Source organism: Protopterus annectens, chromosome 1.part2 (genome assembly GCF_019279795.1).
Source record: "Protopterus annectens isolate FY-2018-M chromosome 1.part2, PAN1.0, whole genome shotgun sequence".
NCBI lineage: Eukaryota > Metazoa > Chordata > Ceratodontiformes > Protopteridae > Protopterus > Protopterus annectens.
In genome coordinates, this window is record NC_056727.1 from 974355036 (window position 1) to 974369033 (window position 13998).

The following is a 13998-nucleotide window of genomic DNA, read 5'->3' on the forward strand; positions in this document are numbered from 1 at the left end:
CTCAAAGGAGCTCTTGGAGGATTTGACAAGTTGTCTTATTTGCCTGTTAAGGTTGAGGAGGGTGCTTTTCCATTGTTGGGTCCTTGTCTTTGTTTTCTTGGACAGCAACTTTTTGCATTTATTGTAGAGTTTGTTGATGCTGGAAGTCTACCATGGCAGATTGACTTTACTTGGGGCTCTGGCTTTGATTCTGTCTGATACAGCCAAGTTTATACACTTATGCAAGTGATTGTACAGGGCTTTAGTGTAAGCTTCAGCATAGTTACCACTTTCAGCTTGGGGTGGGGCTTGGAATGCATTTATACCTTCACCTAGGAGGGTATAGTTTGCCTTTGTGATGTTTTTAGTCTGATTTCACTCTTTGTGAGTTCTGGTGTTATTGTCAGTTCGAAGGTGACTGATTTGTGGTCAGTTTTTAACTAATGAGGGTCCAACAGTTGCAGCAGTGCATCTGTTTGACATGTTGGTGAGGAGTAGATCTAGAATGTTTGTTCCTCTCATTGGGGTATGGACAATTTGCTCCAGGGCATTTGAATTCACAAAGTCAAGGAACCTTTGTGCTAGCAAGTTTGGGCTAGAATAGGTTTCCCAGTTGATGGTGGGATAATTGAAATCCCCCATAACCAGCGTGTTCGGTAAAATTTAGATTGTCTTCAGTTTGGTTAAGTATGCTTCATGGGTGTCATGATCCATGGAAAGGGATCTATAACTGGCTAGGACTTGAATGGGGGTCTTACTCACCATAACCTGGACCTGGAGTAACTCCATGGAGTTGTCCAGTCTAACTAGACTTGAGGTGATTTTATCTCTAATATAGATTGAAACACTGCCTCCTTTGGTTTTCACATGTTCATTTTGCGGTCTAAAGGTGTGGAAGACATTGTAGCCTTGCAGGGCTGGGGTATTCTCTGTGGCCTTAAACCAGGTTTCTGTGACTGCACAGACATCTACATCTTCTAGTAACAGAAGTGCTTCCAGAGAGTGCAATGTTTTGATTTACATTCTTAGTATTTAGCAGCATGACCCTTATTTTGTTCTGATTGGTTAATGTTATGTCAGTAATGTTGCTTTCAAAACCTTGCCTAAAAAAGGCACTATGAGGAAGACAAGAGCCTTTGACAGCAGCCAAAAGCCTAGGGGTGCCAAGTGCAAACCATCTCTGGCAAAGCAGCGAGATTTGTTGACTATGCCTTCCAGGCAGACAGGAACTGGATCCCCTTGGAATGACACCAAAAACTAAGCCTATTATTGAAATCAATCATTTTTTGTTTATAATGTGACATCATTCTAGGTGAGGGTAGTATGCTGCTCAAGGCTAGGGACATATCTGCCTGGGACACATATACAGAGAGATGGACCATGTCTCTCTTCATACAGTCCAGTGAGGTACATCTGAGGTCATTCAGACCAACATAAACTATGACAGAGTCATAATGGTACTTGTTGCAGAGAAACCTGAGTGCATGTGTGATTTGGTGAGTCCTGGCACCGGACAGGCAGTTGACTGTGACTTTCTCCTTGTCCAACATGGTGAGTGGGACATTCGTGTGTCTCACCATTGAGTCTCCAATGACAAGAAAACTTGGTTTTTGAATGTTACACATTACGGGCTTGATGGGTGAGACACTGGTGTTGTTATATGTCACGGGTGCTGTGGAGACTGTGTTAGCTGTAACAGACTTGTGTTTTGGATGTCTCTGGTGTTTTGGTAAGTTTTTTGAGAGAACCTCCACATATATGGATTTACGCGTTTGATGTGTACTATGTGTATGAGTAGTGGTACTATGGAATATGTAGTGATGGGTGAGTTGAGTCTGCCAATTCATTACACCCCCAAAGCATGTGTTCCCAGTTACTTCTTTCTTTTCCATTACACCTTCAAAATTTGCCATCTACCTGAGGAAAAATGCTTTAGAGTCTGCTTGGGGTATAAAAATACTGATGCAAACACTTCCAAGCAAAAATCCTAAATCTTCTAGACTTTGTTGCATATTTGGGAGCCATACAAATGTTCTCCCATTGTTTCCTTGTACTATGTTGTTAGTCTTGTCTAAAACACACAGAGTAACCATCTCTCACACTGATGGGATGTAAAGTCCTTTGAGGTGATGGGATGAAATGGGCTGCAGAGCTCATCCACCAAGCAGAAGAGCATGGCTGGTCATTTAGTAGCTGTTGCAAACTGTATGGACAAATAAGCTGCCTTCTTCCAAGAAATCTCAGTCTGGTTATATGTACAGTACTCATCCAGGTGAGGTCTGTCACTCCAAAGACGCTCAGGTCTTTAACAATATTCCAGCCCTCATTCTACTCCCCTAAGGAGCACAATGCACATGACTTGGAACAAGTCATTCAACAGCAGTGAAAAATAATCTGTTTTAGCCATGCAACAGAGCATCAGGGCTGGCTTCACTCACTTTCAAAGGAAGTAGAAGGAATGCAGATGAACAAACAATGAAAACATTTAGAAAAATGACAGCAGTTGACTGGGGAGTAAAATACGGCAGCTTAAGAGTGATGTGCACCAGAACATTCAGACTATGAGACCATCTTCATCATCAGGTCAGAGGTCTTTGTGTCAGGTAGGAATATCAAGTAACGAGTCTGTCTTAATCTGTGGGCTGCAGAACAAATCCAAGTCCTTTCTTAATACAGAAGAATTGCTTTGTAAGTTACTAGCTGCTCATCACTGACCAATATGCCGAAGTTACCTAGAGTCAAAGGTTGCATGAGAGAGCCAACAAGGAAATCTGTAAATTCTTGCAGAAAAGTCCTCACACAACCAGGATAGTAGATGAAGAAATCCTTATAGTTAGTTACTGTTGCATGATCTATTCAAATGAGCTTGTAACCCTGATGACAACCCGGGCCACCTGAATCTCAGATTTAAAATAAGCAGCAATGCCATCTCCAATTCTACCCTGTATAAACAATGAGTAATACAGACACCAGTCAATACTGCAGCTGCAAAGGCAAAGTGGACATAATGGTATGTGTCTGTTACAAAAAAAAGTCAACATCATGCAACAAATCAGAGACAATCCCAGGCTTGCCAAGGATGGACTTTGCATTAGTAAGCAATGCTTTACATGCGGTACCCTTTGTGAGTTCTGGTGTTAGTGTGGTACCGTCTTTTCAGACTTATTTTTTATTTTTTAACTCATTTGTTTATTTTTTGTTGTGTTGTTTTTCAAATGGTTCCTCAAATACCCAGTGAAAGAACCTAAATCTTTATCAATAAATAAATAAGACACGTTAAAGTGATAGATTTATACCCCCAAAATAATCCTACCTCTGAAACAAACTTCCAGTACATGGCAAGCAGAGTGGCACACTTGCCATCTTCAAAGTAAACTAGATAAATGTCAGGCCAGCCTAAGATTCTGTCCTAGTTCATCTTGAGTTGCCCTCCTTGAGGGTGGAAAGAGCTACTGAATATGGTTTATATATGGCTAGACTTGTAATGGTCTGTTGGCTGATTGCCTAGTACTTAGTCATTAGCCTAGGAACCTAAACAGGTCACTATGTGTCATACTACATGGAAAAAAACAAGCTAGTAGTGTTAAAACACATAAGAGCAGAGTAGCAGATAATAAACTATTTTAAATAAAGCCACCAATATGAAATTAAGCTAAATGGTGTGACTTAGACTAAAATAATAAAGGAACACTATAGGATCTAAACTGCATAGACATAGTAAGACCTTATTAAGTTTAATTCTGTTGGCTGCCAAAAAACAGTTACTAGAAAATGGAAATCAAAGTCTACACCAACTGTATTTGAGGTACTGAATATTATAAAGGAGATAAAGGAACTAGAAAAGTGATCGTTAGAAAATGGAAGGAGCAACTTTCATAGAGGTAAATGGAAATTGTGGGAACAATAGATGCATACCAATGTTCAGGAGGAGGAGTGAGGTTTGAGGGAAGGGAGGAATTCAGCAATTATTTGTAATGTTGGACTGATGATAGTAGTAAATAAAATATATGGGTTCACAAATTCATAGGTTCATGGATTAGTACTAGGCTAACTGCCCTTCTGGGCCATTTTAAGCCTATCCAATTAACTCATGTGAGAATCAAACTCTGCACCTTGCGTCTGTAAGGCAAATATTTTAGCCATTATGTGATGTATATTGTAATTAAATGGGAAAAAAGTTAAACTGGTTTGTTTTATTTTCTGTTAATGTATCTTTGTCTATGTCTTAAGTGATAATTTAATATAAAGGTGTTTAAAGTGTTAACAAATAATAAAGGAACACAAGAGGGGAAAAAAGACAGAAGACACCTTAGTCATAGCCACCATTTGTTGAGCAAGCATAATGCATAACAGATACATTATCGCTGTGTGGTTACTGTCACAGATGGTCTTCGAGTATGTCTGGAATCAAAGGGAAGACATGGTGGAAAGAGAACTCCTTCCACTCATTCCTATTATCCAATAAAGCCTCTCTACAACAACAAAAGCTAAAGCCCCAGCCTCACTGGCAACAAAGGTTTTGCTGTAACATAAGCTTCTGAATAAATGGAAACTCAGAATACTACAAGTAAGTAAGAAGTTAAACAGGGATGTAACAGGACATCTGGTCTCCAATAATTGATAAAGAAATAAAACAAACACTTCTCTGTCTTGTAGGACTGGTGTAGAGTTAAATCCATTGTAATTAGGTCATAATCAGTTTTCAGCAGTGGTTCATTTTTCTGAGTATTGTTTAGAAACCAAGATATTAACATAATGAAATGTCACATTTGTAACTATCTGTTATCAGCATTTGCAAGCTACAGAAGTCAGTCATTTGTGTTTCCTTTTCTGACAGACAATTTGGAAAGACTGATGAAATATTGCTTCTGTTAAAGGGAGCCAGTAGCAGTAAACAAAATGCTGGTAGTGTATACTTATCCACTGTGCTGCTCTTCCAGTCTTTGATAATGGCTACGCAGTGACACAGGGTGTAGCATGTATGATGAAGTATGCATGTTATCATATATTAGAGAATGGGCGACCTGCAGATCGCACCCTGATTGGAGAACGAATGTTAATCTACAGATAATGCCTGCTGAAAAACGAGTTCGCCATTTCATGGCAGCATATCAAGCTGATGTGGAGCTCAGACTGAAAAAAATTAACAGCTGCCATTATTTTATGCTGGCTAAGCAGCACTTTTGCTGTTTCATGAGTGTGAAATAAAAAAGAAAAAAAAATTAAAATATAAAAAACTGCATGTGTATGTGCTTATGTCTGTGTGTGAGAGTGTATGGGTGTATGAGAGTGAGAGAGAGATCAATCGAGCTATTAATATTTTGCACTCAGTAAGCAGTGCTTTTGCTGTTTAGCCAGTGTAAAAAAATAATTCAAACAGAAAAAAGTGTGTGTGTTTGTGTGTGTGTGTTTATGTTTCTGTCTGCGTGTGTGAGTGAATGCTTGCATAAAAGCAGAAGGGACTGTGTGTGTGTGTGTGTGTGTGTGTGTGTGTGTGTGTGTGTGTGTGTGTGAGAGAGAGAGAGAGAGGGAGAGCGTGTGAAAAGTGAAAACGATCAAGTGATCCCTGGCAGCAGCGGCAGATAGGAGGTTTGCTCACCTCTCACCTAGCTCAACATATCCAGACAAAACCTAAAATAAAGGGGAAACAAAGGCTCAAAATAAGAACACATTTTAAAGATTGTGCTTATAAAATTAGACAGTTACTTGAATAACAAGATTTGTTTTAGCATACATTTCTGGTGTGTGTGTGTGTGTGTGTGTGTGTGTGTGTGTGTGTGTGTGTGTGTGTGTGTGTGTGTGTGTGTGTGTGTGTGTGTGTGTGTGTGTGTGTGTGTGAGGAAGAGAGTGAGAGAGTGAGATCGACTGCTGGCAGCAGCAGCTGTAAAAAGGTTTGCATATCTCTGGACTTTTCAGCTGAGGAAATTGGATAAAGCCTAAAATAAAGGGGGAACAAAGGCTCAAAAAATAGGAACAGATTTTAATTATTGCTCTGACAAAAAAAGAACAAATGGGGATTTTTGTGATTAATATGGCTAGGCTTGTAAATGCTCTAGGACCACTGGCCTAGTAACCTCCTATGGGTCTACTTTAATTAAACGAAAGTGGAATCCGTCGAATACGAATTCGTCGACACATAAACAGTGAAACGCGGAAACGTCGAACGCACTAAATAGAAAAATCGGAAATGTCGAATTGTCATAGTTGGCCCGTCTGTGGTATAGCTCCATAAGGTAAGTGTGCGATAGTTATGGACCTTAGGGTTAGGGTGTGGGTTAAGGTAAGTGCATAGATAGGTAATGTATGTAAGGTTTAGTGTAGGGTTTTGTTAAGTGTATGTGTGTGGAATATTTACTTTGTGTGGGTATAGTTCTGTAGGGTAAATGTGTGGTAGTTACGGACCTTAGGGTTAGGGAGGGGTTAAGGGTAGTGTATAGATAGTTGTGTATGTGGGGTTTAGTGTAGGGTCACCAGTGGGGTTTTGGTGCTTTAATTTAGGGTTAGTAGTAGAGTTTTGGTTAGTGTATGTATGTGTTTTTTGTTGTTGTGTTTGCGTAGGTAGTATGTTACGAGCGGCGGGGTTGGCCGACTATTGTAGTTTCAATGTTTAAATTTCGCTGTTTTGGGTGTTCGATGTTATCGCATTTCACTGTTTATGTGTCGGATTCGTAGTCGATGGATTCTGCTTTCGTTTAATTAAAGTAGACCCACCTTCTATGAACCTATAAAATCACAAACTTGGTGTAAATAAAAGGATTTGTGTTAGCATGAATTTTCTGAAGGAAACGAAAGCCTGAAATTCAAATATATGTCATTATTTAGTAAGTTTTATTTCTGATGACTGGCAACAAACCAAACGTTTTAGGAATAAGGGACCAAAAAATAAAGTAAATACCTGGATATTTTTAAAGTGTTATATTTTAGATATAAAATGCTTCCTCCACCACCATTAATATATACTACAGCAACTTTGAAACATTAAATGGAGGAACTATTCTGCATAAAAAATATAGTAATAAAAAAATAAGCAAATAAAACAACAATTTTAGAGAAAGCCCATTCTTTAAGAGCAATAATGCCCTCCAGGATACATGTTATTGTGGAAATAACGCCCCTTCACCTCTGGCATTGGGTCATAGAACACCCCTGGGCAGGCGTTATTTCCACTATAACAGGCACCCTGTTGGGCATTATTGTTGTGTATCATATCCTTGTTATATCATAATGTTTGCAGGATAGTGTACAATATTGTCAAATTCTCTGTATTGTATATATCACACAGAAATATGTGCATTTCTATTTATTCTTGCAGCTTTTTATTCTCTTTATTGACTTCTTATTTGGTCTCAACAGTCTGTATCTACCTGGCAGAGTGGCAAACTACACAATACAGAATGTAGGTGAGGAACTACTGAATACGGTTTATTGGCTAGACACACACACACACACACACACACACACACACACACACACACACACACACACACACACACATTTTGTACCGTAACAGGAGAAACGGAGAAGACAGTATGATATTAACACTGAATTTAAATCATAAAACTAGTTTAAAAATAGCAAAAATGAAGTATGGAAGTTTTGTGCCATAAGATTGTTTTAAAACAAGGTTGTAACTTTATAGAATTGCCTCTGTTTGCTCGTTTCTTGCATACGTTTAAGAGACATACTGCGTTACACCCTTGATACAAAAATCGAAACCATTTGACAGGCATGGGAATGTGTACAGGGAGATAAACATTATTAAGGTACAGCTGGAAAGAATTTAGCTTTATTTCGTGAAAACAAACAGATGTATGCAAACATTACTGATAACGAAAGTGAATTACACCTGCAGGGCATACCAAAACTGAAATTACCTGAATGTTACAGTATCGCCTTACCCCGGGGACATTGTTCAACCAATGAGAGTTAAGGGCTGGAGCATACCTGAGCACCCCTGGAGAGGTGATATACCCGTGAGATTACCTCCTCGGCTAGCCATTGCTACCTCGCCACCCAGCCGGTGTACCTGCGCTGCACTGACTTCTGCCAGCCCCTGGAGGTAAGAATTTAAATGTGTGCATCGTAGGCTTTGCCAGTGCTGTGGCAGTTTACTTATCTGTGGCTGTATTGTTTGTTTATCATCTCCCTTGAATCTCTCCAGGTTAGTTTATGTTTTGAGTGTTGCAGTTGCACTGGGTGTACCTAATCCTACAATGTTGAACAAATTTCTTACCGACAATAACGGGTGACATGTTTAGCTCACACCTCTCAAGTGTACCTCATTACGAGGAACGTACCTCATTTGGGGTCTTAACAAGTTCATGTTCCTCAAAGTTCCACATTGAAAGAGTCTGTCACACATTCAGTGTTAGGATTTTTTTAAGTGAAATCCACGGTAAATAGAAATTAATTATATTAATTCATTAAAAGATCTTCTTTATAAATAAAAATAGCATATTTTAGCCATCCCATGACCTTCCTAACTGAAGTTGTTAGTAAGCCATTACTATGTGTTCCACATTTCGCCCATTTGTTCCACATTATGAAGGTGAGTATTCCTCATTTTGGAGATGGAAGGTTGAGAGCTATGGACCATGATCGGCCACACAGAAACATTTCTTGCTCGTTTACAAGGGGAGAGTTTACTTACCTTGTGGTACTGGAAATGCACTTCTTAATTCAGACAGCTTAACAGTATTACAAAATTCATCTTATATTTATGAAATTTCATTAAAAATAAGTACTTTATGTACCAAATGTTTAGTAGTCCAAAACTGTGTGCTTCTATTACAAAATGTAATTTTAAGTTATGAAAAATTTCATACAGACATTTCAGTATTTAGGTACTAAAAGTCGTGATTTAGTTATTCTTTAGACCAAGCTTTCCTTAGACTTCTCGACCAGAACTTTTAATCTTCTGTTTCCAAAGTGAGGAACACTATCTGCCAGAATGTGGAATAAGGGGTAAAATGTGTAACACTTACAACTTCAAGTAGGAAGCCTGCTGCATGCTTAAGGATTGTTTCTTCATACCTGAAAAAAATGATGAATTAATGTGATTCAATATAATTTGCCATGGATATTTGTTTAAAAAAATAGAAGTATGACATCCCCTTTGAATGCAGAAGAGTGTAAAACATGATTTTTAAGACTCAAAATAAGGAACATTGATGAGGTACATTTGAGAGCTATGGTTTTGACTTCCCTTTCAAAACTAGCTAAACAGACCTTTGCCTTTTCTGCGAGTAATGACGATGTGGGTGAGGTGGGATGGGGGGGGGGGTTCTCTTAAAAGGAGGACAGGGCACAGTCCCGCTCTTTCAAATGAGCATTCACCCTCCATTGCTCCCATATGCCAGTGATTTTTGGAAAATCATTGATTTTGCCTCAGTTATTTTCTCATGCAATTTCTTTCCATTAAGTAATACCAGATGCTGCATTTTTACAGTTCTATTCATAAAAATGCATATTACTATGTGTCAGATGCATCAAAGTGCATACATACTCCCCTCCATACCTCTCAACCTCTAAGTGCCAGAAATCTAGACAAGGTGAAAAATATAATAGAAGCCCAACATCAGGGACAATTTTTAAATATTCTTCTTACAAACTAAGAACTTTACTAGAATAATATGTTTGTATTACCAAGCATTTTCTGAAAGGCATGATGCAGATCTGAAACTCAAATGTGTGTCATTATGTAGTGACTTCTGTCCTCAATGATTTGCCAAAAAACTCAGATTTTATGAAGAAAAGACCATAAATGTGATGCAAAAATGTGAACATTTTCTGAAAATCTGGACTGGACAGAGGTATGCTCCTCTCTGTACCTTTTGACTTTGAGCAAGAATCAGAGACACAGCCAAAAGCAATGAGGGGCAAAAGCCCATAATCACAGACAGGTTTTGAATAGTGGTCTTATGTATTTAGACACTGGTGGCACAGTGGTGCAGTGGAGAGTGATGTTGCCTGACAACAAGAGGCTCCCTGATTCTATTGTCAGTTGGGGTGCCTTCAGTGCGGAGGCTGCATACCCCCCCCCCTGTGTTTGCATGGGTTTCCTCTCATATTCCAAAGGCTTGCAGTAGGTGGATTTGACACTCTAAATTGGCCATTGGTTTGAGTGTGTGGTGTGGAAAAACTACAGTGGCAGGGCTAGCCACCTGGTAGAGTAAACCTTGGCTGTAGATGATTGTCATTGAAGAAGTGACACTTTGGCCTCATGTGCAAAAATGTGAAAAGGGGTTGGGGATGGATTATGTACTTAGTTGCTAGAATAACAGATTGTGCTTAAGCATACATTTTCCAAAGGATATGAAGTCTGAAAAAATCTGCTATAATTTAAATACTGCGATCCTCAATGATTTGCCAAAAAAATGCAGTTTTCACAAGGAAAAAAAATAAAACAAAAAAGGGTCAAAATCAGGGATATTCTGTGACATGAGTAACAACTGAGCATGCATTTAACTTATTAATCATGTGACCATGATTTTCAGGATTTTTTTCTAGTCCTACACCACAAACAAAAATCAGAAAAATCCATTATGCTGCTTCAAAGTTAATTTTGCACAACACTTGAAAACATTTTTAGATGCTAAAATTAAATACATTTTTGAATTAGATTTTGCAATAAATGTTGTGGAGTTATTATTGTAGTCTAACAGATCAAGTTTATTATATACCTCAACTTCTTTGCTCACATATTCTGGACAATGCCAAAATAATGAGGGAACAAAAGTCCAAAATCAGGAACAATTTTTAAACGTTACTAATTCACTTACAAAGTTAATAGAGCAACAGGTTTTGTACATGCCTGCATTTTCTGAACAGTAAACAGGGACCTCTGACAACCTCTGACCTATTAACTGACAGTAATTCTCTATGATTTACCAGAAAATCAAAAAGGAAAATGAGAAAAAAATGACACAAAATCAGAGATGTCCTGCCAAATCTGTAACGGTTGTGTGTTATGGTTTATTATAATTTTCTAGTGTAACTGTGTGCATTTTTCAGGGTTATAAAACTATACTGGTGATTGTCAGGAATGTTACCTGAGTTTACCTCCACTGTAGGCAAACACAAAAACACTGTTTTTTTTTTTTTTAATTTTTGAATCTCACCTCTTGACAAATACACAAAGACCTTTGGAGTGGTTTACATCTGACAGTAAATCATGTACTACCAAAAGGACTTGTGTGGTAGGAGTGCTCTGCTCCCATTACTTCCTGAAACCCCTACTCTATTCTTTTTTTTTTTTTTTTTCGTAGCACAAACTAAAAATTATGGAAAACTGGCATACTGCCAACTACATACAGCTCTAAGGTGTCTTCACATTTGCAGTACAAGTAATCCGCTGATTTGTATGATCAATAGTACATGATAAGCCGCTGTAGAGGGTGGAGCATCCACAGCACATACGTTTTTCACTACTCCAGATGAGCACTCCACACATTGCACTCTGATCAACAAGTGATTACATTATTTATTTTCCATATCATAGTGCAGAAATAGATGAAAAGACTAGGAGAACTGAAAATGGGGGGTATGGGAAGAGTGTAGGGTCATCCCCCATTCCGCCCATCTGTTTGTATAGAATATTTTGAGGTTTTAGTGCTGACATGCTAGTAGGTCATAACACTGTCACTTGCTCTCAGTGGCAAGATCTCTAACTCCCACTAGCCTAATCATAGTGAATTACCTACCCATCCCACCAATACCAGGCCCTACTGAAATATGTAGCCCTTGAGAACCATAACACTAGCCCTAACACTCTCACCTTTTCCCTAACCCTACCTACCCACAACACTTCTCCCAACCATAAAGTCCCCAATCACTCCATAAATTTAAAACCACACTCCCCTCTCCTTAAACCTAAAACTCCACTCCTGACCCCTAACCCTAAACTCCCCTCCCAATCCTAAAAACTAAAATTCCCTTCTCAGTCCCTAAACTTAAAGTCCCCAATTGTTCTGTAACTCTAAACTTCCCACCTGCTCCCTAAACCTAAAGTTCCCCTCCCTAAATCAAAATCACCATTCTGATCACTGCCTAATCCTTAAGCTGCACTCCTTCCCCCTCCTACTCCCTCTGCATTGGCTGATGCAGTAAATGTTGCCCAGACTTGGTTACCATGTTTGGGCAGGGTATGGCAGCTTCACTATCTCCCACAACTGCCAGCCCATGATTGAACCTGTAGTTAAGTTCAAGCATGAGTGGCTGGCCATGCGAGCTACAAGACACCGAGTCCCAGGCTGCAAGTTGTTGGCATTTGAGTGCCTGGGACTTGGGCGTATGCAGTCGACCCAATTTTATTTGTACTATGATGATCAAAATAAATAATGTAATTGATTGTACTGCAGCATGCACATTATGAACATGCACTATCTAAGGATTTGTGTGATAGCGGCACTGTGCTCCCACAATTTCTACAACTCACATTCCCAATTCCTTTTTTTTTTTTTTTTTTGTAGTGCAAACTAAAATCATAGAAAAATGGCATATTGGCAACGATACATAGCTATAAGGTCTCTTATGTATTTATTTTTAATTTCTCTAAGTCTTTTGGGTTTCTAATATTATGACAGGAATGGACCCCATTCCTAAATCATAGTACAATTAAAGTTCAAGCAATGTGCCCAGTAATGACTCCTTCTGCAATATATATATATATATATATATATATATATATATATATATATATATATACACACACACACACACACACACACACACACACACACACACACACACACACACACAAACCCACGCACACATGTACATACACTCATATATTGATTAGTTTGGCTTTCGCTTTTGCATAAATATTGCATCATATCAAATCTCTCTCTCTTTCCCATTTCCATATTTCTTTTTTATACTTTTCAAAAATCTTTAGGTTTTGTTGTTTATATTTTTGCACCTTCTCAGATGCTTCTTTTTCCAACAGATGAAAGTTTCTTGGTCTATATACTTTTTCACAAATCTGTTGTATTAATGAACATAATTTTTTATTTGAAGCTTCTGACAGTTTTTCTTGTGGAAGTATTTTTCTTTTCTCTAATTTCTCTCTTAATCTTCTTATATATCTTGTGTCTGGAAATTCTGGGCTTTTTGCATAATAGAAACAATACATACTTTCTTTTTTATCCTCAATAGTCCACTCTGTCATCTTTATGGCTCTTCTTTGGCCTCTCAGTTTTTGTGATTTTTGTGGACTGCTACTTCCTTCTATGATGGGGGGGGGGGGGTGGCATCCTCCCCCTGGGCCTGGGCCTGGCCTGACCCCATTGTAGGAATGTTTCCATATTTTGAGGATTCTACACTATTATTTCCAGTCCTGGCAACAGTGCACCTACCAGGATTGGGCACTTTTTTATCCCAGGTCTTGTGCACCCAGCTAGCTTTTTTAATATTTGACCTACTTCTGTCCATGATATATGCTATATAAATACAGTTTATATATCAGTGTCGTCTTGGTGAAATTTTGTAAAAAACAGGGTCCAGTATAAGTAATCAGCTGACTTGTAAGATAAATACAAAACAAAGTGAATATAGTCCAGTTTTATTGACATCCACCATTATATTTCCCACATTAAAAGGAGGCTTTTCACATATTTGGTGTTTTTCAGCATTTAATTTTGTATTTTCAATGTATTGTTTAAGATCTACTTTGAATTGCTGACTTCCAAAATACTGAAGGGTGAAAAAGTTAACTTTAATGTTTTCTGTAGGGGAGCAAGCCTCCTCACCCTTCTGATGTGGGGGCAAGCTCCCAACCCTCCTTAATATATACCAACTAGACAGTCTCACCAACTTGAAGAAGGGAGAAAAATATCAAATGAAGTGAATCATTACTGGTACATACTTAGAAACTGGGGACCTTGTCATACCTTGCACAACCTGAAAAGGAGCCATTGTTTGGAATAGGTACCAAGTCATAGATTCATAGGTTCATAGGGTGGTACTAGGCTATCAGCCCTAGGGCCTATACAAGCCTAGCCATAACAATTCCCTGGATAT

The 13998-nt window shown here is 38.6% G+C and overlaps 1 protein-coding gene across 2 annotated transcripts in view; it reads left to right on the forward strand.

The window, feature by feature from the left end:
• Positions 1–7895: 7895 nt before the first annotated feature.
• Positions 7896–13998, forward strand: part of LOC122792485 (tyrosine--tRNA ligase, cytoplasmic-like) — a 212499-nt gene continuing 206396 nt past the window's right edge. The window contains exon 1 of one of the 2 annotated variants that reach the window (XM_044060257.1): positions 7896–8038. The gene's annotated coding sequence lies outside the window, so the exon portion shown is untranslated. The remainder of the gene's footprint in view (positions 8039–13998) is intronic. The other variant, XM_044060258.1, reaches the window with a different exon arrangement.